Below are 24,063 nucleotides of genomic sequence, written 5' to 3' on the forward strand. Positions count from 1 at the left end.
AGCCATTTGGGTTGTCTTGACCACTATCTTCTTTGTCGTTTCAGGCAGAAGTCCATGCTCTGGGGGCAGTCTTTGCAGTCTGAGGCTAGCACGCTGGTCTTGGACGACATCGGTTTTTTCCTCGGGCTTCGGGCTTGGATCGCGGCTTCGCGGGGGCGTTCGGTAGATGAACGCACAAGCACCTCCACCAGATGTCACGTGGTGGTGACGTTGAATAACACAGTAGCAATACTGTGAACAAGAAAACTAACTTTTATTGGGCGAACCTGTGCCCACAAAACAGGCTACTCTTATAGCGCAACGATAGTGGCGAACACGCTCGGCGATTGTCGAAAATCTGATCAGCGGGTCAAGCATGTCGGCTTTTATAGAGCAGTCATCGAATGTTCCAGACTAATCGTTCGGACCCGTGTGCCTTCCACAAAGTTCTGCACCATTCGCGTCAGGTGATGAAATCAGATAACATAACGTTCGGCGACAACAGACAGCGGATAGAAGCATCGATAACGTTCCAGAAACTCCGGATACATACAGGCGCGTCCCACGCTTTGCGATTACATTTGTTAGGCTGCGAAACGTGGTTGCCCGATAAAGATAAGTATACGTGTCAATATCTCCAAGTTAGATGGCGGGTTGAAGTGCCTTGAATGAATTCGCCTTAATTAACACCAGAGGTGGGGCGTAGACTGCCACCAAAGTTCGAGTGTTCAATTCCCACGAAGGACTGTGGGTTCGACTACCACCAAAGGTTGTGGGCTCGACTTCCGACCTTGACTATGTAAATTGGAATCCGCCCATATCTCCAAGTTGGGTCACGAGTTCGAGTGTCTTAATTAAATTCTTTATAACTAACACCAAAGGTCGAGGGTTCTTCTACTACCAAAGATAGTGGGTTGAATTATCCACCTTAACGATTTCAATTGGAGTCCAGCATTTAGTTGAGGCCGGTTCGCCTATATTTCAACATTGGATCGTGGTCTGAGTGCCCCAATTCGCTCAATTAACACTAAAGGTAAATAAAGTACAGCACTGTGTTGCATATAAAGAGTGAATGAATGAATGAATCAATCAATGGAAAGGTCGGGCGTAGATTCCCACCAAAGGTCGAAGGTTCGACTCCCACCAAACATTCCGAGCTGAGCTCTCAATCTTCACGATGTGAATTGGAATCCAACTTGGGGATATGACCGGCTCGCTCGCAGGTGGGTTCGCTTGAATTGTGGTTCCATACCACCGGACACGGGGCTTTTGGACCCATGAGTCAGCTAAGACATTTGCCTTAATAAATGGTTTTTTATTGTTTTCATAATTGTAGAAAAATCAAAAGGATGTGCAAAAATTGGAGGACGCTTAAGCTTCGCTTTCAAGAGTGGAACGCGATAGCGTTATTGTACCTCGTTCGCACCGCCCACTCATTCGCTCGGCATGCTCTTGAGTCACACAATGGCATAGTTTTCACACACAACACTTCTAAGTGCACATTACAACTTTTTTCTAATTATTTGTTCAAACAAGTGCTTCTCACAATCTACATTATCGCACTGTGTTGTGCACACTACAACGTTTCATGCTCCCCTGTTCCTTTAGCGTTCACACGCGCTGAGTATGTCAGTCAGTCAGCACACACATACATACACACCACCCTGGCATTTTCACTCATCGTAGTGTAAGTCATTGTGGACTCCTTCAAATCGCTCTTCTCGCATGGCACACCTGGATGAATGTCCTCCCTTGTCTTCAAGAGCACTGCCATCATGCTATGATCGCGGTAGTGTCAACAGCACTCGTATCAACATCATCCGCATTGACAGCCCCTCTGAATTCGTCAATTGGTGCCTCCTCTGGTCTGCGTTCTATTCTTTGTTCTTGCTCCCCTTCGACTTGTTGCTCTTCTGTTGGCTTCTTCCGCCTGACCACAAGAAGCATCGCCTTATGGTCTGTGAAATGGCAACTGCAGTACTTGACCTCTTTAACCGTGCCCTGGTTATGGAACGCGAGATCTATACACGTATTGCGGTTGGTCGAAATTGCGTTCATAGGAGTAGCCATCTGCAAACCAGCCCGCACGTGTAGCATTTCCGGAAATGTTCTAGATATCCGAACGTTCTGATTGAAATCTCCGACAACCAACAACATCGCCTCCCCAATCCAGGGCTGCAGCTCTCTCACGATAAGGTCTGCCGCTGCCGTCTCACCGGTTCCGGGCGCGATGTATATACACGCAATTACCACACTGCCAAGTCGCACAGCACAAACTTCACCGTACTCGTAGACCCTTTGGACCAGGAAAACGTCCTCCGCCTGCACTTCTCGTTTGACATAAATGGCCACACCGGCAGCGTGGTTGTCGGAGCGCTTCGCCGCGCTGATGCAGCGATACCCATCAATGTCGTAGGGAGGCTTCCGGTCCATCCAGGTCTCGGTGAAACAGAGTACGGTAGTGTTTGTGAGAAAATCCTTGGCGACGTCCTTAGAGTGTGCACCCAGGGAACGCACGTCGACACAGCCCACGGTGACAAAGTACTCTGCCAGCATCTTGTTGCACTCGGCAGTGATGGTCTGGAGACGATGGTTGCCGAGTTTCCTGAACTCGTCGGCAAGAGCGCTATCCGGGTTTTCCTTGAAATGGTGGAAGCGATGGTCATTGTCCTTGTTCGTCAGGTACAACCCGTCGATGGTGGTAACCCAGCTGAGAACGACGTACACAGGCTTCTCATTGTGCGACTTTGAGTAATCGACCACAACCTCACCGTAGGTGCCACCCTGAGATTTGTGAATGGTTATTGCGCTCGCCTAGACCACGGGGAATTGCTTGCGCCTGACGGTTATGTGGCCCAGACCATGTCCTTTCATGTGGCACCCGATGGTGATGAGCTCGATGGGAACCCAATTACTGCAAATGTCAGGATCGTTGGCTCCGTAGCGTCGTCCCTTCAGCAGGGCCGCTGCACCCACACCAGTGGGAAACTATATCCATAAGCGCAGGGGGCTGCCGTCTGTGTCCCTTTGCACAAGCCTGAGGATCCCCACACTACCATTGACAAGGCTGTCCGATACGTCGATGTTCCGTATGACCATGTAGGGCTTCTCAAGGCATAGCAGGATGTTAGGGGCCAAATTGGCCATCTGAACTTTGGACATGGTGGTGACTGACTTTGGCGCGCGCGTACTCCTCGTCGGACCTGTGCCCACAAATGGTCTGTAGCCGGGCAGTGTATCGCGTATTCGGTACAGGCCTCGGCGGTCGCGATGTTAAAGGCGTCAGTATCTTTGTTTGTGTAGAAGAGGCGCACTCCGGATGGGCAGTTGGCGGCTTCTTCGGTGGTCACAAAGCGGCTTTCCAAGAGAGACACCTCGTCCACAGTTAGCCCTATCCCGTCCCCGATTTTGGTCAGTATGGTGGCAAACCTCTTGTCGCTCTGGCGCACGACATCTTTGAGTTGGAAGTAGGAGAGGTTATGCCACGGCATACTTTCCGTATCAAAAACACTCTCGTGCAATTTCGACCTCCTATACACCTCAGCTGCTCTGACCGGCGGAAGCTGCCTCAAGTCGCCGCATAGAATGACATCGAATCCGCCAAAGGGTTCCGTGTACTTAAGGGAGATTGTGCGAAGTCTCCGATCAATCAGCACAAGCGTGTCTGCCGACATCATACTGATTTCGTCGATTATGATACACTTGACCTCTTTGAAGATGCAACGGAAGGAATTAGCGTCACTCGAGCTGAGACCCCTCTCTGGATTCTTGCCAGATACGATGAGTTTGAAGGCGGCATGCACTGCAACCCCACCGATTGCCACGGCTGCTTTGCCGGTGGTCGCACAGGCAACGAAAGAGTTGATGCTCACATCCCGGTTTCCACTTCAGAAATAGCGGTTGTAAACTTCCCTTATGATGCGTAGCACGAACGTCTTGCCACAACTGGCTGCTCCGGTAAAGAAGACTTGCAAGGGCTCCGACTCGGGCATGGTCAGGCGATGAATGACTTCGCGCACGATCTCAAATTGGCCCGCATTCATCATCCTCATTCGGTGTAAGTACACGTCGGTGGGCATGATGTCCGTGCGCATCTGGACGGCTGCACATCTCGCGGCAGCCGCTTGAGCACTCTCGCGCTGAGCCTGTTGCACGGCCGTTTCCTGTCCAACCTCGCCGAGGATGTCGGAGTCGTCATTTACGTCCACGAGTAGATCGGTCATCCTCCGCCCCACCTCTGTGTGTGTGTCGAAAGCCTCTCGCTGAGCATTTTCTTCGTTGATTATGTTCTTACAAAGCTCTTCCATTTCTGCAAGATCAATGGGAGGACTGCTGAAGCGAGCTTTGACAGCCAGGATTTCCGACACGCAGTTGTCGTAAATTTCGACGGACTTGTCATTGTCTAGGATACCCACCTCGCGCCGAAACGGGTGGAAGAGAAGTACGTGCTCGTGCTTAAAGTTGAGCACGTCGGTCACTGAATAGGCGTGGTAGCGAAGAACCGCAGGGTGTGCTCTCGGTCGGCCATTGTTGTTGAACGACGTCAGCTGTTCGGCGTACGTGAGCGCAGCTTGATCTTCCGGGCGGTCCTCATACTTCTGTATGGTCGTCTTGCACCACACGTCCGTGCTGCTCTCATCCAACCCATCACGATCCATCAGCTCCCGACTCTTGCGGATGCGAACTCATTCCTCCGGCCACGAGGTGTTGGCTGTGACCATGACGCGACTCGCGTGCGACATGCCGAGGCCGAGCAGATACCAGGCCGCCTCCTGCTCGGACATCTCGACTGCTTTCAGCATGTTCACGCTGAGTTGTCGGAGTGCTTGGGTGTAGGTTACACTCGAGTGTGGAGATTCGTCCGCGACTGCACGGAGGTCTTTGTGCAGGTTCGACATGCCGCGGTTTGCCTTGTTCACATATTTGACCACGTATGCCGCACAAGGGTACACATCTAGGACGATCTGTAGGTCCATATTAGAGTTCAGTACAGACGCTACCCACGGGTTGAAGAAATTGAAGTGAACTTGACCACAATTCCTTTTCAACTTCAGAGTCGGGCGGGAAATGCCGGCACGTACAATTGTAATGTACTCTTCGGCATCTGCGACGTTATTGTGGCGGCGCATATCCTCCATCGATTCGTAGACTGTTGTTTCAATAGCGGTGTGAATGTTGTTGTATCTCTCCTTCAACTTTGTGCGAGACTTCTTTTCTTCTTCAGTATAGGTAGGCGGAAGTGGCATGATCACTCGAGTTTCTTCCATCGGCCAGAAAGGCGCGTTAAAGCGACGTTGTGTTCTGCCATTCTTGTAACACGTGTGTTGTGCTGGTGCGTCTGACAGCGAGGTCTATGAAGGCTTTCGGCCTCCAGAAAGATTAAATGTTCGGCCATACGGGCTGTTTCGGGCATTTGCGGGCCAAGCTCCTCGTTGGGCGCATTCTCGAGCCAGAGCAACAGATGAGCGTGGGCACTTCCCCAATGCTGGAATTCAATGCGTTTGAAGTACTCCTTGACCACATAGGGGGCGAACGGAGAAAGTGTCTTGTGTTGCAGAATCTGCATTATCACCCGCACTATCTGATCGAAGTACACTGAGCACACCACCGGGTCATCGCTCACGAGCATGGACTTTTCACAGAGGCGGAGCTTTTCGAATGGCACTTGCGGATGGTTTGGATCTATGTGACGACGTTGTAGGAGCCTCATCAATCCGTCCCAGTGTATTTCAGAGGCAGACAGAGTAAGGAACGCAGGTGGCTTACCGAGCTGGCGGATCATGGCAAACACGTCCTGCTTGCGTCGGTGCCAGTACTGGACCGTGTTTGGCACACCGTTCATGAACGCCATGTCATGATCCACCGCGTTCTCGACAAATTCTCAGTCGTTCAGCTGCGCCTTGGTTACAACGGCCATGACAGATGTGTTCCTGAAGAAGACGTTTACCGACGATGCAACTCGCATACGCTTAACTTTGGCTGCCATATAAAGCACGTGGTAAGCTGTCGCACCCCTGCGGTCAGTTCTCCGACACTCGCTCGATGCCATGGTGTACACACTAGGCTTGCTGTCTGGGCTGATATTTCGAGGCTCACCGAGGTATATTTGTGGAAATGACCGCTCCTCCGCGTGTTGATCATAGACTACGCTGACGCAGTGTTATTCCTTCCCCTGGCGCCACAACCAGAACGTTGCTGTCGTCGATGATGAGTGTCTGTTGACCGAGCGACATGGCCAATGCTGTCTCCATCGGATTATGGTGGTCTACAGGATCGTCTATACATTCGGAATTTTCGTCGCTTGGCTCTACCACGTTGTCGCACAATTTGTCTGCCTTCTCTCGACTGATTCGGATGCCATAGTAGCGATACAACGTAGACTTCTCCAGGAACACAAGCCAGGGAAGCAACTCAGTCTTCTTGACCATGCCAAGAATATACGCACTCTTGTATATCATCCGGCGCTTAATGTGAACACACAACGCTTGATCTTCTTCGACATCTCGAGGCAGCATTTGGACCGTTGTGTAGACGTTGATAGGCACGTTCACAATCGGACCTCTGATGGCGAACTGACCGCTGTTGCTGTACAGCAACCTCCGAATCTGCATAAAAGGGATCCGCGGTGACACAAGTCGCTCACACACGAGATCAATGTTTCGTAAATGCGCCGGCTTAGGTGGGTACGCATAGCCATTCGTAGTGGAGTAGTTAGGAATGTGATTTCACCGGATGGTCTGCATGCAAGTGCGACACACCTCGAACCCAGAAACATCCGTCCAAAATACGTCGGCAACCACTGTGGCATGCGCTTCTGAAAGAGGCTTTAGGTCGTTCTTGTGCCAAAGCCGATCGCACACAGAGCAAGAGTAGCCAAATGGATTCTGTGTGAAGCGTTTGTGAAACATGTTTGTCGCACTCGCGTGCTGGCTTAACCTTTCCCGCGCTCGTTGTTCTGCCTCGGCTCGTCGCCTTAGTCGCTTGGCCTCGGCTTCCCTGGCTCGAATTTCTGGACAGTCTTGTCGCTGTTGTCGTCTGGCTTGGGCCTCATTCGTCCGCAACTCCGAGTTTTCCTGCCGTTGTTGGCACCGGGCCTCGGCCTCACATGCTCTGAACTCGGGGTCTTCCTGCCGCTGCTGACGCTTGGCCTCAGCTTCACGCGCCCTCTGTCCAGCATCATCTTGCCGCTGTTGGCGCCGGGCCTCGGCCTCACGTGCTCTATACTCGGGGTGTTCTTGTCGCTGCTGACGCTTGGCCTCAGCTTCACTTGCCCTCAGTCCAGCATCTTCTTGCCGCTGTTAGCGCCGGGCCTCGGCCGCACGTGCTCTGTACTCGGGGTCTTCTTGTCGCTGCTGACGCTTGACTTCAGCTTCACGAGCCCTAAAATCAGGATTTTCTTGCCGCTGTTCTCACCTGACCTCAGCTTCCCGCGCTCGTGTTTGGGTATTCAAGTCACCGCGCTGGCGTTTGATCTCAGCCTCCCTGGCTCTCAGCGCGGCGTTTTATTGTCGTTGCTGCCGTTTGGCTTCGGCTTCCCTGACCGTTCGGCATGCATCTTCGGCACATTTAAGCCGCATTGCCTCGGCCTCCCTTGCCCTGAATTCCGGGCTCACGGTCCGCCGTTGCCTTTTCGCCTGAACCTCTCGTTCCCGCAGCTCAGCGTTCCCACGCCGCTTTCGTCGCATGGCCTCAGCATGGCGAGCTTTGGTCTCCGCCTTCTGTGCCTCCGTCTTGCGTGGCCTTCCTCGTGGTCGAACACCAGTTGACGGAGATGGTCCATCAGTACTCGCCGGGGAGGAAGACACTGATGAGCAAGACACTGTAGTGCGCCCGGCACTGGTAGACGGCACCGCTTACATCACATGCGTCTCAAGAGCGAGCGCGCAAGGCCCTGCAATACAACACCCGTCGACCTGCCAAGGGGTGTAAGACAATGCGCTATGGCGCAGCAATCACTTATGAGGCGCCCCGCGTCGGACTTCGCACTCGCGAATCACGCGGTGAGCGCCGAGCAACGCAGCGTTCGGCACGGCGTGCGCCTGAGCAAGCGGAATGAACCAAAGAACTCGGTGACTCGAAGGGAGAAAGCCGGGCCGCGACGCGCCATGAAGGCGAACGGGACCATGGGGCTGACGCCTTGATGGGATCGTCCTCTATCTCGCTTGGGAGCACTATGCAGAAGCATGACTCCTCGGAAGCAGCTCGGCACACATCGCAGGGGACGCTTTCCCAGCAGAACCGCTACGGCGCAGCGATCACGTCAGAGGCGTCCCGCATCGGACGCTGCAGCTAGCAATCGCGCTGTGAGCGGAAAGAGGAGCCGCGTCGCCTAAACACCAGTGTTCGAGTGACACAATCTGGATGTTGGAAGGGGAGAGAGCGAGAAAACTTATTAAATGCAAGGGTGTTGGGGCATCCTCGCACCGGCCCCCGCACGGCCCGAAGGGGAGAAGCGGGCGAGCGAAGATAGTGATCTAAAGAAAGGAAAGACGCTTGATTCTGCAACCCGTGAGGGTGCACGGCGAAACGTCAAGGGCGAGTGGCGCGCCACGTGTCGGGGCAGAGCCGCACATTGCGAGGAGGGGTTCTTCTGTGTTTGCCGCAAGATGGATGTGCGCAGAGCGCAGGAGAAACGTAGCGGAAACGTACTTCGCTACTCGTGTAACTGCGACTTCTGCAAGTTACATGCTCATAATTACCGATATACACCGCAGTATAACTTTCTATGGCACGTTTCTAAGGCAACAACGCATTCACTAGACGCGCTTTTGTACTGCTTTCGAGCATCGAACTCGTGGCTGATTGGTAGCGTCTCCGTCTCACACTCCGGAGTGCCTGGTTCGATTCCCACCCAGTCCATCTTGGAAGTTGCTTTTTATTTATGAAGTGCCTGCCGTGATTTATCGCTTACGGCCAACGCCGCGGACGCCCACACCGACGTCACCGGCTTTTCTGCGACACGAGCTCCTTAACGCTATCGCGTTAAAATTCTGAAAGGCGTAAAATGACGTGTGTTCAACAATGTGCACAACGCGTGTTTAGTATTTCCATTGAGCAGTGAGAGACCGCGAAGTATGAAAAATACCATCAACCGGCTCCCCTTCGTGCAAGTGATAGCCGTAGTGCAGGGAATGTGTACTGAAGGACTAAGTATTAAGTTTGACCATCCATGATTTCATTACTTGCATCTAAGCACAAGCGTACAAACGTGTTTTCATTTCGCCCCCAACGTACCTCAAACTGTCGACTTCGTGCTCAGTGCTAGAACCCTAATGACACCCCGCGGTAGATATGGGCTGTTAGGATTCCATTTGAGGCAAGAAGAGAGAGAGAGAAACAAACTTTATTGTGAGACCAGGCTTCCTGAGCCCAAAGGTGGGTGGCCTCCTCAGTCCAGGTAGCCATGGCTCGCTGCCGCCGCCCCGAGCCCTGTGCACCAACCGCAGCTGGCTGTCAGGATCTTGCGTCACCAGCAGAGCCTCCCACTGGTCTTCTAATTCTTCTGAATCCGCCTCTTTCTGCATGTTATCGCCTGGTGGCGATGATGATGGTGGTGCTTCTCCATTATTCCTGCATCCAAGCACCATATGGCGCAAGGTGTTGGGCGTGTCCTGCAGGCAGAACTTGCAGTCTCGCCCGTAGATGCCCGGGTACATGGCGTGCAGCAGTGTTCCGTGTGGGTAGGTTCCAGCCTGTAGTCCTCTCCAGGTTGCCGCTTGGTCCCTACTCATCGTCTTATGCGCGGGTGGGTAGCAACGCCTCTGCTTCCTGAAGTGCGCCAAGATATCCGAGTACTTCTTGGATATGCGTTCATCATCCTCGTCACAGTCGTTGGTACGTGTTCTCTGCGCGTCGGAGATGGCTCGGTGTGCATGATCTCGAGCCGCGGCGTGCGCCGCCTGGTTCCCCGTGAGAGACTCGTGTCCCGGCGTCCAGAGGATTTGTGCTGCTTCTATCTTGGTGTTGTTCAAGACCTGAAGTGGGGAAAATAAAACAACAGAAATAACAGGAGGGCTGTTTATTCCTGCTGCTTGCGTCAAGAATAACTCTAAGCCTGAACCGCAATCAAGCATGAATTCAAGGCCCGCGTTGACAAAAAATCGCTTAAACTAGAATTGTTCGTAAGAGAATATGTCAGCCAATCCTGATACAGTGCATATCATTACCGAAAAACGAACGGTCGATGACAATAGTCACTTGGGAAAGAGAAGCTTCTTCGGCCCCAAAAACAAAGGTACGCAGTCAGTGTGCCAAGCGGCGCCAGCATTTTGTCAGCTTCCTTGTCACCGCGCCCTCTCCACTAGTTCACTTAGCGCAGCACTTTCGTCCTGTATTAGAAAGCGCAGTGCGTGATGACTGCATTGCGCTTTTTCGTTTGACTTTGGGCAGAAGCCATTCACCACGAGCTGATGGTGCTTCGGAGGCACCGGCGTGGCTCAAGCGCTGGTAGCAGATGGCATTCCGCCGCATTAGTGAATTAGTGGCACATGGAGGTGAATGTCACACATTTTTGTTAGGAGCACTCCTTCAGAAGGGAATTACGAGTACGAAGTCTAGATAAATATTAGGACGATTCGGTAAATACTTCTTGCGTGCCATGGGGAACCAGCGCTGGATAGGCGGCGCGTCGAAAAGAGTGCGTTGCACGCCGCCTGGCGACGAAACGCGGCATATCCCAGCCGCTCGACCAGACGACACACACGTTCGCGGCCGTATTATAGTTCGTATGTTTCCGTTTTCGCGCCGCTTCAAGTGGACAGTTTTCGTAAAGAAGCTAGCGCCATCAAGTGAACAAATGACGAAAAAAGCTTTTGAAGCGTTATATATTTTTCACAGTGTGTCGCGGCGAGCACGTGTGTTTCTTCAATGGTTGCGCTGTGTGCCGTTGCCATGCGTGCGGGGCTGCCTGCCTCGCAAATCGAGCAGCTGTGGCTCCGGTCGTGCTGCGCTATGGTTTCGGAAGTATTAGTTGGCCTGAAGACTTTCCATATTTCTCTGGCTAGACATAAAAAATTCTGATGTTACTTCGCCACAGCAGTCAATGGAGAAGAAAGTGAAGTAACGGAACGTAGCCGGCGGGTAGTGGCAGATCAAAGAACGCTTTATTGCTTGGTGTCGTTAGTTTTATAACGAAACAGAAAAGGTCACATGACTGGACATGATAGCAAGAGTGCGACACGTGTAATCTGTCTTGCTCATGCTATACCGAGCTCATGCTATATATCGAGGACGCGGGCTTGATAACGCTACATCACGCGTGCTCGATAACACTACATCCCTTCCCCCTAAGCTGGAGTGAGTGAGACGGTCTGGGGGCTTCCGTAGGCGAGCCGAACGACGTGGTGGCTGTTGGTCTTCGGCTTGAGAGCAGACAACCCGTGCGTCCGAACCTTCATGAGCTGTGGCCTGCTCGGCGCTACACTGAGCTTCGTCGCCGGTCTGGACTTCGCTCGGCTTGCTAGGTGACGATTCTGTGCCGAGCCGTGGCCGGAGTTGGTCTACGTGGCTCCGCTGCGGTCCCTCCGGTATTTCCAATGTAACCATGCGTGCTCCCGTCGTGGACACTACTGTCGCCGGCATCCACTTCCGAGCAGACTGAAACTGGCGTGACCATACTTGCCTGCCAGGTTGATACCGTGTAGGTGTTGTTGCTGCTCCTAGAACAGGTTCACCGGAACAATCATTTTCTGTCACGTTTTTGTCTGTCAGTGAAGCTGTCAGCCTGGTTCGGGGACGGAAGCCCAACAGCAGTTCGGCGGGCGATTTTCTTCCTTCCAATGGTGTCGTTCTATAAAGAAATAAAAACTTGATTAGTCGCTCCTGCAATGTACCTGCCGGATTCTTCCGAAGCCCTTCCTTTACTGTCCGTACAGCCCGTTCCGCCAAACCATTTGACTGAGGATGGTATGGGGCTGTTCTGATGTGTTTCACTTGGCTTTCCTTCAAGAAACTGGACAGAGCGGCACTTGAAAACTGTGGTCCGTTATCAGACACTAAGCAGTAGGGCCGGCCAAAACGTGCGAAAATACCTTGAAGTACTTGAATGGTCGTTTCCGCTGTGGCGGTCTTCAAAGGTATGGCCTCAATCCACTTCGTCTCGGCATCCACCAACACAAAAACTTGGAAGCCACTGATGGGGCCCGCGAAGTCCATATGCAACCTGCACCATGGTTTGTTGCTCGCCGGCCATGGAGACGGAACTTCAGCAGCCAGCATGGGCCAACATTGTATACACTGAGGTCAGCTTTTAACCAACACTTCGATGTCCCTATCTAGTCCAGGATACCAAAAAAGCGCTCACGCTGTGCGCTTCATGGCACTGATACCGGGGTGACTTTCGTGCAGTTCCTTTAGCATGCATCGTCGCGCCGCGTCTGGCAGCACTACTCGATGGCCCCAGTAAAGCAGATCGTGACAGGCCGTGAGCTCGTTACGGCGAGAAAAGTACGGCATCAGGTGTTGCTGTGCTACCGATAACTGCCGCGGCCAGCCATGTGTGATCCACCCCCTGATCTGATGAAGCGTATCGTCCGATCGGCTCAGTTCCGCTAAGTGCTGAGCGGAAAGGGTCATGGAACTTAGGCTCTGCGTATAAAGCACGTATTCCATGGGTTCTTGCCCTCTTCGGTCACCTAAGCACGGCAGTGGAAGGCGACTGAGAGCGTCTGCGTTAGCATTTAGCTGTCCTTGGCGGTACTCGAGGTCATAATGGTAAGCCGACAGTAGCAATACCCATCGTTGAATTCTCGCTGCTGCCATGTGCGGTATCGGCCTCTCCGGGTGAAACTGTCCTGTCAATGGTTTGTGATCCGTCACCAGAGTAAAATGCTTCGCCAGCAGGTAATCTGTAAACTTAGTAACGCCGAACACCAAGGCCAATGCTTCTTTCTCCAATTGCGAGTAATTCCGCTCAGCAGGTGTCAGTGCCCTCGAACGGAACGATATGGGATAGTCTGTGTTCCCAATTCGGTGTGACAGCACCGCGCCAACTCCAACTGGCGAGGCATCGCATTCAAGCCGCAACGGCTTTTCGGGGTCGTAGTGCACGAGTAGTTCCGCTGCCACCATAGCGCGCTTGGCTGCCTGGAAGGCTTTCTCGTGTTCGGCTTTCCATTGCCATCGAACTCCTTTAGCCAGCAGCCTATAGAGTGGGTCTAACGTGGCTGCAAGGTTAGGCAAAAACTTGGCGTAATAAGTGAGCAATCCCAAAAAGGATTTTAGCTGGCTCACCGTCTCCGGTCTTGGTGCGTCGGTGATGGCTTCCATATTCTCAGGAGGGTGCAGGCCAGTTGCGTCGATCTTGTGGCCCAAAAACGAAACTTGCTTCTCGCGGTACCTGCATTTGTCACGGTTCAACTTGAGTCCATTGTCGCGCAGCCGCTCGAGGACTTGCCGGAGAGTTGAGTTGTCGTTCTGCTTTTCGTCTATAATGATGTCATCCAAGTACACCTTGACGCGCGGGAGGCCTTGCAGAACGGACTCGAGGCGGCGCTGGAACAAAGCCGGAGCCGATGCAATTCCGAACGCGAGGCGGTTGTATGCAAACAACCCTTTGTGTGCGTTCAACACGGCCATTGCTCGTGCCTCGTCGTCCAGTGGAAGTTGATTATACGCATGCCGCAAATCCAAAGTGGTGAACAACTCCCCCCCGTACAAAGATGCGAAGATGTCCTCAATTTTCGGTAACGGGTACTGTTCCAGATGTGTCGCCTGATTAACGGTTAGCTTGAAGTCACCGCACAGTCTAATATCACTGTTTCGCTTGACTACGGGCACGACGGGCGCAGCCCACTCGGAAACTCTCACTGGTGAAAGCACTCCCTCCTGTACTTGGCGGTCAATTTCGGCAGACACCTTTTCCCGAAGCGCGTACGGCACTGGTCGAGCCTTGAGAAAGCGTGGTACAGCGGCCTCCTTTTCGTGTAGTTTCACGGGCAGCCCCTTGCAACACCCCAACTTCTCCTCGAAAATTTCCGGAAATTTAGCCAAAAGTTTCGCTGTCGCTGCGTCGCAGTGAACCACATTTACGCTCTGTGGCGCGCATTCTTCCAGTAGCGGTATGCCAGCACTCCGAAAGGCTTGGATGGTGTTCCGGCCGCACAACAGAGGCCCGTCGCAATCCACTACCACCAGCGAGCTGTCTACTTGCGTATTATCGCATTCGACTTTCATGGCCACTCGGCCAAGGACCGGTAGAGGCCCCAGGAAGCATGTCAGCCGCAGTGAAGTTTTCTCCAATGTCGGCCACCATTCGCGATGGTTTTCGAATAACGTCCTTGGAATTACGCTGATAGTGGATCCTGTATCAACCAACATGCGCAGTTTGCGGCCTTCCCAGATGAAATCCCTTTCGAATGGCCGTGCGGACTCGTTACTACTGTATCTGTGAGCCACCAAAGCGTAGAGCATTTCTTCTCCGCTTTCGTCACTGCCGTCTAGCTCTTTCACAGCGTACGTGCCTGAGGGGTTAGCGCGACCACTAGAGCACATCCTTGCCAGGTGTCCCTTCCTGCCGCACTTGTAGCACGTCGCTTTCTTGTGTCTGCACACTTCCGAAACATGATTCGAGCCACATCTCGGGCATTGAGTAGACCCAGTCATGGATCCATCTCCACGTCCGGACTTCTGCGGATTTATCCTGTGCTTCTGTATGAAGTTCGCAGCACCGTTATCGTTGAACCTCCTTTCTTGCATAGCCCGGACATTTGTTTCTGCGGTTTCCGCTGCTAGAGCGAAAGCTTAGGCCTCTGCCAAGGTCAACTTCTTCTGAGACAACATGTGTCGTCGAGCTTGTTCATCACGGATTCCGCAGACAATCCGATCCCTCAACATGCGATCCAAAAAGTTATCGAAACTGCAATCTTTTGCAAGACGTCTCAGGTCGGTTATGTAGTCCCGTACCTTTTCGCTTTCCGCTTGCTTCCACATGAAAAAAGCATAGCTTGCTGCTATCTCGTGGACTTGGGGATCGAAGTGGTTGTCCTTGTGCTGTACGACGGCCTCATAGCTCAGGTGGTTCACCAATTCTGACTGGCACTGGCCTTGAAGTACGCGAACCACGTTGTCACTTAGTGCTGACACAAGAAGCGCACGCTGTTTCCCTGGATCTGCGATGCTGTGGCCCTCAAAAAAGGCTTCCAAATGGACCCGGTAAGTGTTCCAGCTACTGGTGGTGTCGTTGAACTCAGGTGGCCTGGACGTCATCGTGGAGCCGGTCCTGTCCCACCCTCGTCGCCACTGAAGTAACGGAATGTAGCCGGCGGGTAGTGGCAGATCAAAGAACGCTTTATTGCTTGGTGTCGTTAGTTTTATAACGACACAGAAAAGGTCACATGACTGTACATGATAGCAAGAGTGCGACACGTGTAATCTGTCTTGCTCATGGTATACATCACGCGGGCTCGATAACGCTACATCCCGTGGGCTCGATAACACTACAGAAAGCTTTATCGCATCAGCTGACTCGCGCAAGCAAGGGTTTGAGTGCTCCGCTGCTGGATCCGTAACAACGCTGGCTACATTTAACACTGATTACATAAATTTACCGGATGCATCTCAGCGCCGAGTCATCATCCGCATGCGCATCTTAAAAAACACATAGGCGGATTAGTCGCGCGTGCGCCGGCAGTATGCGCACACAACTCGTATTACAAGGCAGCTTCCCTCTCACATAATTGTTGGCAATGAATGGATAATACTTACTTTTCGTATCGTTCGCTTCGTGCGGTGGCACTGGAAGGGGCTTGGCGGTGGTATTGCGAAGGAAAAATGGTTGGTACATATGCCGGATGGTGCATGCTATTACTAATTTTGTTTCCGACGAAATGCCGACTGCACATTCTGCTGTTTGGTACTGGCTACCACGGCTGACCGCCTTCACTATCGAATAAACCAAGCACACACGTGAAATTCGATTCAGAAACCAGCCCGACACCGCTTGACAGGGCGACAAGACAGGAACTTACTCCGCTCACCTGACTGCTTAGATCCCACGCCACCTCCATTCATGTTCGTAGGGTTTAGATGGTAAGACGCAGAAGGATACATCCTCCGTCATGCCGACGTAGTTGCGGCACTTGTATACGCAACAGTATCGTCGGCGTCCTTTTGTTTTCCTTCGACTTTCAGCGCACGCAACGCCACTACCAGTAGCAATTTTCGTCCGCGGGAGCGGCTCAGTTGTGAACGTTCTGACCGCCAGGGCGGCGCTGTAGGTGTCGTGAAAACTCCAGCGCTGGTTCCCCATCGTCCTGTCATTATGACTGCCATTTCTTGCGATATTTAAGAAAAAGAGACGCTCATCCAGAGTCACGATTTCATGTATCCGATTTTCATATATGGAGATATAGCCGGTATTCTGCTTTATGCCATGCCATGCTTTATCGCATGATGTATATGCGGGCTAGACTGCTAGAATATTCTATCACTAAAGTCGCTCAAACAAGGTCTTACCTTCATGTCTAAATTAATCGCCACAATATTCAGAATTGCCGCCCAAAAACTTACGTCATGGAATGTAACGCTCAATTATTTGAGCGTTACATTTTAAACTAATAGGAGTAATAAATATAAAAGTGCAAAGCAACACCAGAGCTGAAAACTGAAAGCGGCATTATTTTACTGGCGCGGATCCTTACCGGCAGCGTGTTGCTGCCCGTGGGATGTCATGTACAGGCCCCTACACTGCGTGAAAGCTGTTAATGGTGGCGCAAATTTCGCCGCGCCCGCACGTATGGCGTCCAATGCTTCGGAGAAGCTCAATCGTAACGCTAAGCTTTGCTATCGAGGTCGGGGCTTCGCCCTGCTTAGGCTGCACAATCACGTGCACAGACCGGCGAATGACGGTAGAGACATTCCCGATACGGAAACGTGGTGGTAGGTCGCTAAGAAAGACTTTGGCAGTAATAAATAAACGGGAATAAAATTTGAACGGAGCATTCGAAGTTAATCAACAAGCGTAAGACACCTGACATAAGGAAGTATAATATGGATAGAATTGAACATGCTCTCAACAACGGAGGAAGCCTAAAAGCAGTGAAGAAGAAACTAGGAATTGGCAAGAATCAGATGTATGCGTTAAGAGACAAACCCGTCAATATCATTACTAATATGGATGAGATACTTCAAGTGGCTGAGGAGTTTTATAGAGATTTATACAGTACCAGTGGCACCCACGACGATAATGGAAGAGAGAATAGTCTACAGGAATTCAAAATCCCACAGGTAACGCCGCAAGAAGTAAAGAAAGCCTTGGAAGCTATGCAAAGGGGCAAGGCAGCTGGGGAGGATCAGGTAACAGCAGATTTGTTGAACTATAGTGGGCAGATTGTTCTAGAGAAACTGGCCAACCTGTATACGCAATGCCTTATGACTTCGAGCGTACCCGAATCTTGGAAAAACGCTAACATAACCCCAATCCATAAGAAAGGGGACGCCAAAGACTTGAAAAATTATAGACCGATCAGTTTACTGTCCGTTGCCTACAAAGTATTTACTAAGGTAATTGCAAATAGAATCAGGAACACCTTAGACTTCCGTCAACCAAAGGACCAGGTAGGATTCCGTAAAGGCTACTCAACAATAGACCATATTCACACTATCAATCAGGTGATAGAAAAATGTGCGGAATATAACCAACCTTTTTATGTAGCTTTCATTAATTACGAGAAAGCGTTTGATTCAGTCGAAACCTCAGCACTCACGGAGGCATTGCGGAATCGGGGTGTACACGAGCCGTATGTAAAAATACTGAAATGTATCTATAGCGGCTCCACAGCTACCATAGTCTTCCATAAAGTAAGCAACAAAAACCCAATAAAGAAAGGCGTCAGGCAGGGACATACGATCTCTCCAATGCTATTCACAGCCTGCTTACAGGAGGTATTCAGAGACCTGGATTGGGAAGAATTGGGGATAAGAGTTAATGGAGAATACCTTAGTAACTTGCGATTCGCTGATGATATTGCCTTGCTTAGTTACTCAGGGGACCAACTGCAATGCATGCTCACTGACCTGGAGAGGCAAAGCCGAAGGGTGGGTCTAAAAATTAATCTGCAGAAAACTAAAGTAATGTTTAACAGTCTCGGAAGAGAACAGCAGTTTACAATAGGTAGTGAGGCACTGCAAGTGGTAAGGGAATAGATCTACTTAGGACAGGTAGTGACTGCGGATCCGGATCATGAGACTGAAATAATCAGAAGAATAAGAATGGGCTGGGGGGCGTTTGGCAGGCATTCTCAGATCATGAACAGCAGGTTGCCATTATCCCTCAAGAGAAAAGTTTATAACATCTCTGTCCTACCAGTACTACCATACGGGGCAGAAACCTGGAGGCTTACGAGAAAGGTTCTACTTAAATTGTGGACGATGCAACGAGCTATGGAAAGAAGAATGATGGGCGTAACGTTAAGGGTTAAGAAAAGAGCAGATTGGGTGAAGGAACAAACGCGAGTTAATGACATCTTAGTTGAAATCAAGAAAAAGAAATGGGCATGGGCAGGACACGTAATGAGGAGGGAAGATAACCAATGGTCATTAGGAGTTACGGAATGGATTCCAATGGAAGGGAAGCGTAGCAGAGGGCGGCAGAAAGTTAGGTGGGCGGACGAGATTAAGAAGTTTGCAGGGGCAACATGGCCACAATTAGTACATGACCGGGGTAGATGGAGAAGTATGGCAGAAGCCTTTGCCCTGCAGTGGGCATAACCAGGCTGCTGCTGCTGCTGCTGATGATGATGATGATGACATGCCTGAGTAAACTAGAATAAAACTTCTTTAAGAATTCCCTACGTGTAAGCCTACGTGGTGAAGCGCTTGGTGAGTTTTATGAACACTCCAGGAAAGTTTTCAATGTCACCGATTATCACGCAAAAAATGCTTTTTTCTTGAGTTTTATTACGTTGTATGAAGAATACTGCTCACACAGACTGTATGATTTTGTTCTTGATAAGTTGAACCCCACGTGGCGAAATATGTTTAGGCGTGTTCCTGGTTAAATAGGAGAGATTGCTGCGCCGAAGAAGCTGTTATTCTGAGACCTCAGTTTCAACAACTTTGCTTCCTCGAACGAATTGAAATACAACCTACGCAGGCTATGCAGACAATAATAACCCTCTCTTCCTTGTGTCATCGCTTTATCGCACGCAGTAGCAAAGGTATGGCAAATCAGAATAATGCCTCTGTTTCATGGCTTCCGCCGCGAAGGAACGCGTCCCAAACATCGCGCAAACATGGCTCCGTCTGCTTTCAGGACGCCAGCCGAGAAACTCCAACGAAACGCTAATCGCAATGATCCAAGGCGGGTCCGCATGCGCGCAAGGACCACTCCGTTAGCTTGGATGCAGAAGTTATGTGCTGCTTTGTGTACGAGGCACGCTGCACCTCAAAGCCCAGAAGCACTCAAAGCGCAGAAGCACACCTCAAAGCCCAGAAGAGGAGGCCGAGGCAAAGTGACAATGTAGACAAAGCCCTGCAGTTTAGGAGCACGAAGCTGACGCACACGTCATCACACGTCGTCATCGTGCCGTACTACGCAAACGCGAGGTCAACACCAGGCCAGAACGCCCACAAGACCCTGTAGTTCTAACCTATACTGCTAGTGGTCACCGAGTTATCTCGGTTCATGGGTCTACACAAGTTACACCACGCGTGTTTCCTTAGTAATCTTATGTTTACTGCAATGTATACTGCCACTGAAGCTACGAGCCTTACACTTCGTGTAGTATTATAACATGTTGTTATGGCATTCTTTGCTTCACCCTTATGCCGAAACTGATTTTTTTATTTCTCCTCCATCCAGAACCCACGCCCTATTTTCCTCAACTCATGCGCCACACAACTATAAGAAGGAATCGTAATCAACAGTCAGCCGCCCTATACATAAAAGAGGAAGGCTACGTTCCCGAACCATACTCGACATTCTACATAGCTTGTCGGTGCACGAAACACTTTTATAAATTAGGGAGGAAGTCATGGATGAATAGAGCACCAATCGCAATAGCTATAACATGGCACTTCACGTAAAAGGAGCTTATGGCATTGCCGCTGATGAAGCGATAGTAGGGAGCCTTAGGAATACGAGGTGCGGATAAAGAATTTTCCTCTACGTTCGCGCATTTTTCGTGGGTACAACGGTGGCGGTAGACCTGGGCATCCTAAAGCCGGGCAAGATAAAGGCCCTGTCCCAGGAAACGCCTCCAAAGTCAATAATGTTACCTCTCCTCTTAAGTATTACCATGATGGGCTTGTCGCAGCGCAAAAACAAGAAAAAAAATCAAAAAGACGTAAACGCAACTGTAAGCCGATGACCTTGCCATCTGGAAGCGTGCAGCGTGGCCGGGACCGCTACAGGGCGCGCTGCAAGAAGCCATCAGCTGGACAGAGAAGCACCTGGTGGTCTTACCCAATGGGGTAGCGTCGGGGCTTTGTCGTTTCGCTGCGAATCTCGAGGGCGTGAGACCAAATCCCAGCCTCGGCATGCGTAATTCTATGGGGCCAAATGCAAGAAGGCCCATGTACCGTGCATCGGGTGCTGGCTGAAGAACATCAGGTGTTGAAAATTATTGCGGAGTGTCGCACTAAAGCACGCCTCATTGCGAAATGGGGATTTTATAATTATATGCTGACAGTTTCCAGCCTGCCCCATACCCCGGAGAAGTCAGAAGCCTTCCTGCTCAAGAACTAGCTAATGTCTTCGGCAAGAAACGCCAGACCTAGTACTCATGACAGATGAGAAAACTCAAACCCAAGGTACACTTACTTTGGCCACTGTGTCTCCCCCACCAGGAGGATAGCGTCGGTCTCGCAACTGTCCAGAAACTCAATGAAACTGTCACCCAGCTCACAAACCTCGCAAGAAGACTCGCCAAACGAAAATACGGGTTAAAAGAACGACATACGGTACGACTCATGCAAGCATGAGTCGTTAGCAGGGTGACCTACGGCACATCGCCTAGTGCTGAAGACGAGTGACGAAGACGAGCTACACATTATCATCACGGAGACGTACAAATCGGACATGAAAATACCATCGACAAAATCAACACAGAAGCTCCACAAGCTCGGCTTCTATAGCATGTGAAAGGAGCTATTGCGAGAACACAAGGCCAGCCAGATACAGTGGCTCCGACTGTCACCTACAGGTAGAGCAACGCTTCCATGACTGGCTTAAGCAACAGACGAAGTAGCAAAGGGCACGCTAACAATCTAAAGATACATCTAGCCCCACGAGAAAAAGATCACAGTTGTGGGTATCTCCCCAATACACACATTGTCACGTGCTACACGAGGTCTTTGTGACAAGAAGTAACACATTGGCAGAGACGAGCACTAGCCGAGCGAGAAGATGGCTGACCCCAAAACAACTCCTTTCTTTACCTAAATGCTGGCTCACTCTCGCTGCACCTGTTGACATAGTGTTATTTTCCCCCTCTGAAATAAAACGAGCACCGTCCCGATGTTCGTGCAAGTGTATGGAGACAAAGTGCAAAGGTGGACGAACAGACAGTATGCAGGAGGGGGGCGAGAATGAGAAAGTTGAGACGTTGTCGCACTATAGCGTGAAGTAAGGCTTCATCGTGCAACGTGGACAATCTCTGAGTGGTGCTTTCGACGATGGCGCGATATGACATTACCGGGTGCGGCAGGCATTTGTGAACAAAGTTACGCCCACACGCAGATACAGATACTGGATGCAGATAATTTATGACTATTTAACGTTGTGTACAGGTGGCTATGCATGCAATCAAAGTCATCATTGAATGAAACCGCCGAGCGCAGCAATCACAAACTCCACACGCTGCCGAAACCAACCGCAGGCTGTGATGAGATGTGTCTTCAGAACATTCGCCATTACATCCACAATAGCTGGCCTGAGAGCCTCAAGAGTGTTGTGTGGTTGTTTCTTGGACTCCCTCTCGACTACGCCCCATACGTAGTAGTCCAGTGTAATGAAATATAGGGAGCTAGGAGGCCACATGTTTGGAGTAACGTGGTTGTATAAGTTTTCGGCCATTCATTCTTGCGTGATATGGCTGTGCGGATGCTGCAGTCTTGCTGGAAAACATACGGCCTCTCACGTGCTACAGCAGCAATGCAGGGCTTCCCAACCGTGTTCAATACCTCAGTGTACGCAAGAGCGTTAACTCTGGCATCTCGGCAAAAAAAATGTGGGGCATCACGTCTCCTTCACTGCTCACGACACACAGGACCAACACTGATGCTGGAAATTTTGTCCACATGACAGTTGGAACATCCTCGGGGCGTTTTCGCAGCGAGCGATCATTCTTGCGGTTCCGCTTCTAGTCCAGGATGAAGTTTTTTCCTCGGAGAAAAAGCACAACATAACAGGCTCTTCTGGTTGTTTCAGTTTCACCAGGAGCCGCTTAGCTCTGGTCAGGCAGTTCTCCTTCGTTTTCTCAGACAGGAACTCTCCTCTCTGCATAGCATAATACTTGTAGCAAAGGTCCCCATGAACCACACGTCTGACAATGGCCTCATCAACCTGCACATACTTCGCGAGGGCTCTTATGAACTTGCCAGGGTTTTCATCAATGACAGCTGGGAGGCGACTAGCAAATTCTGGTGTCATAAGAGTGTCAGAACGCTGACAATGTAGTTTCCTTTGTGAAACAGCGTCCAGATCACCCTGGGGAGCCTTCAGTTATTTGAGAACATTGAACGCGAACGATCGGTCAACATTCAAGAATGTTACAATCGCGGAATCAGGGTGCCCTACAGCCAAGTTTACGATAACTACATGTCTCTTGATTTGCTGAGTTAGCTGAAGTTCTGGCATGGTTACCTACAGTAAAAACGTATTTGCAGCTATTAGGAATCTAGAGGAAAGGAGTCACGAAATGTGGGTTCTAAAATACCTGCCGCACCCTGTATATGGAAGAACCTCGTAGTTCATGTTACTAGTGCAACGCAGCACTTTGTAGAATCCAAGGTAGCGACTGAGAAGCTTCTCTGCCAACGCTTGGCAGTGAATCGGCATCCACACCCAAACTTGATCACCCGGGCAGTATTCAACTCGCCGATTGCGAAGATTGTATCGGGGTGCGTCTGTACTCTCCTGTTGCGTAAGGGGTAGGTCTGCCAATTGGCGTGGTTCTTCGGTGCATCGCGTAAAATCGTCAGCGCCAGGGGTGAGCAACGCGTCGTAATCGTGCGGAAGCATCGCATCTAGCTTGGTCTCAACCTGACGTCCGTAGGCAAGACGGAACGGCGTGAATCGCGTTGTTTCCTGGATGGCTGTGTTGTACACAAATGTTACGTATGATAGGACTGCATCCCACGTCTTATGCTGTGCATCTGCCTACATGGCTAACATGTCGGCGATGGTTTTATTCAAGCGTTAGGTCACCCCGTTGGCCTGTGGATAATATGCAGTGGACTTGCGATTACTTGTGTAGCTTAGCTTGAATATATCGTCAATCAGTTGGCCCGTGAAAGCTGTGCATCTGTCAGTGACCATGCACGATGGAGCGCGACGTCGAACAACGATCTGGTCTCTAAAATAGAGGGCTACATTGGCAGCCGTGGCGCGTTGTAGAGCCCTTGTCTCGGCGTATCTTGTTAAGTAGCCTGTGGCTACTATGATCCACTTGTCCCCGGCTGATTACAATGGAAAAGGCCCCAGGAAGTCCATCGCTATTTGATCGAATGGTACCCTAGGTCGTGCGATCGGTTGCAGCAGCCCCGCGGGATTCGGTGGCGGGGATATGCGGCGTTGATATTCATGACTTTTGTAGCGCTTGACAGGTGCAGAAAGTTCGGGCAAGTAGTACGCCTGTTGAACTCTGGCGAGAATGCGTGAGGAACCTATGCGACCAGAGGTAGGCTCCTCGTGCCAGGCAAGAAGAATGTCGTCAAGCTTATCAGTAGGTACGACAAGAAGGTCGGCTTTACTGTTCCTGTTAGAGTTTTTGCATACAAGACACCACTTCGAAAGCAGATAGAAAAGAAACTGCGAGAAAGGCGTCGTGCTAGGGGAGAGTTGCGCCTTTCGAGGTTTTCGATGATTGCGCGTATTTCGGCGTCCTCGCGCAGTCATGCGATTAAGTCCGTTACGGTGAGGGCCCC

The 24,063-nt window shown here is 51.0% G+C and overlaps 1 long non-coding RNA gene and 1 pseudogene across 2 annotated transcripts in view; one reads left to right on the top strand and one right to left on the bottom strand.

Annotated features, from left to right (window-relative positions):
* LOC135906592 (uncharacterized) overlaps positions 1-24,063 on the top strand; it is an 81,910-nt gene that overhangs the window by 50,627 nt on the left and 7,220 nt on the right. The window lies entirely within an intron of this gene.
* On the bottom strand, positions 6,117-9,710 carry LOC135906599 (uncharacterized; annotated as a pseudogene).

Source organism: Dermacentor albipictus, chromosome 5 (assembly GCF_038994185.2).
Source record: "Dermacentor albipictus isolate Rhodes 1998 colony chromosome 5, USDA_Dalb.pri_finalv2, whole genome shotgun sequence".
NCBI classification, from domain to species: Eukaryota; Metazoa; Arthropoda; class Arachnida; order Ixodida; family Ixodidae; genus Dermacentor; species Dermacentor albipictus.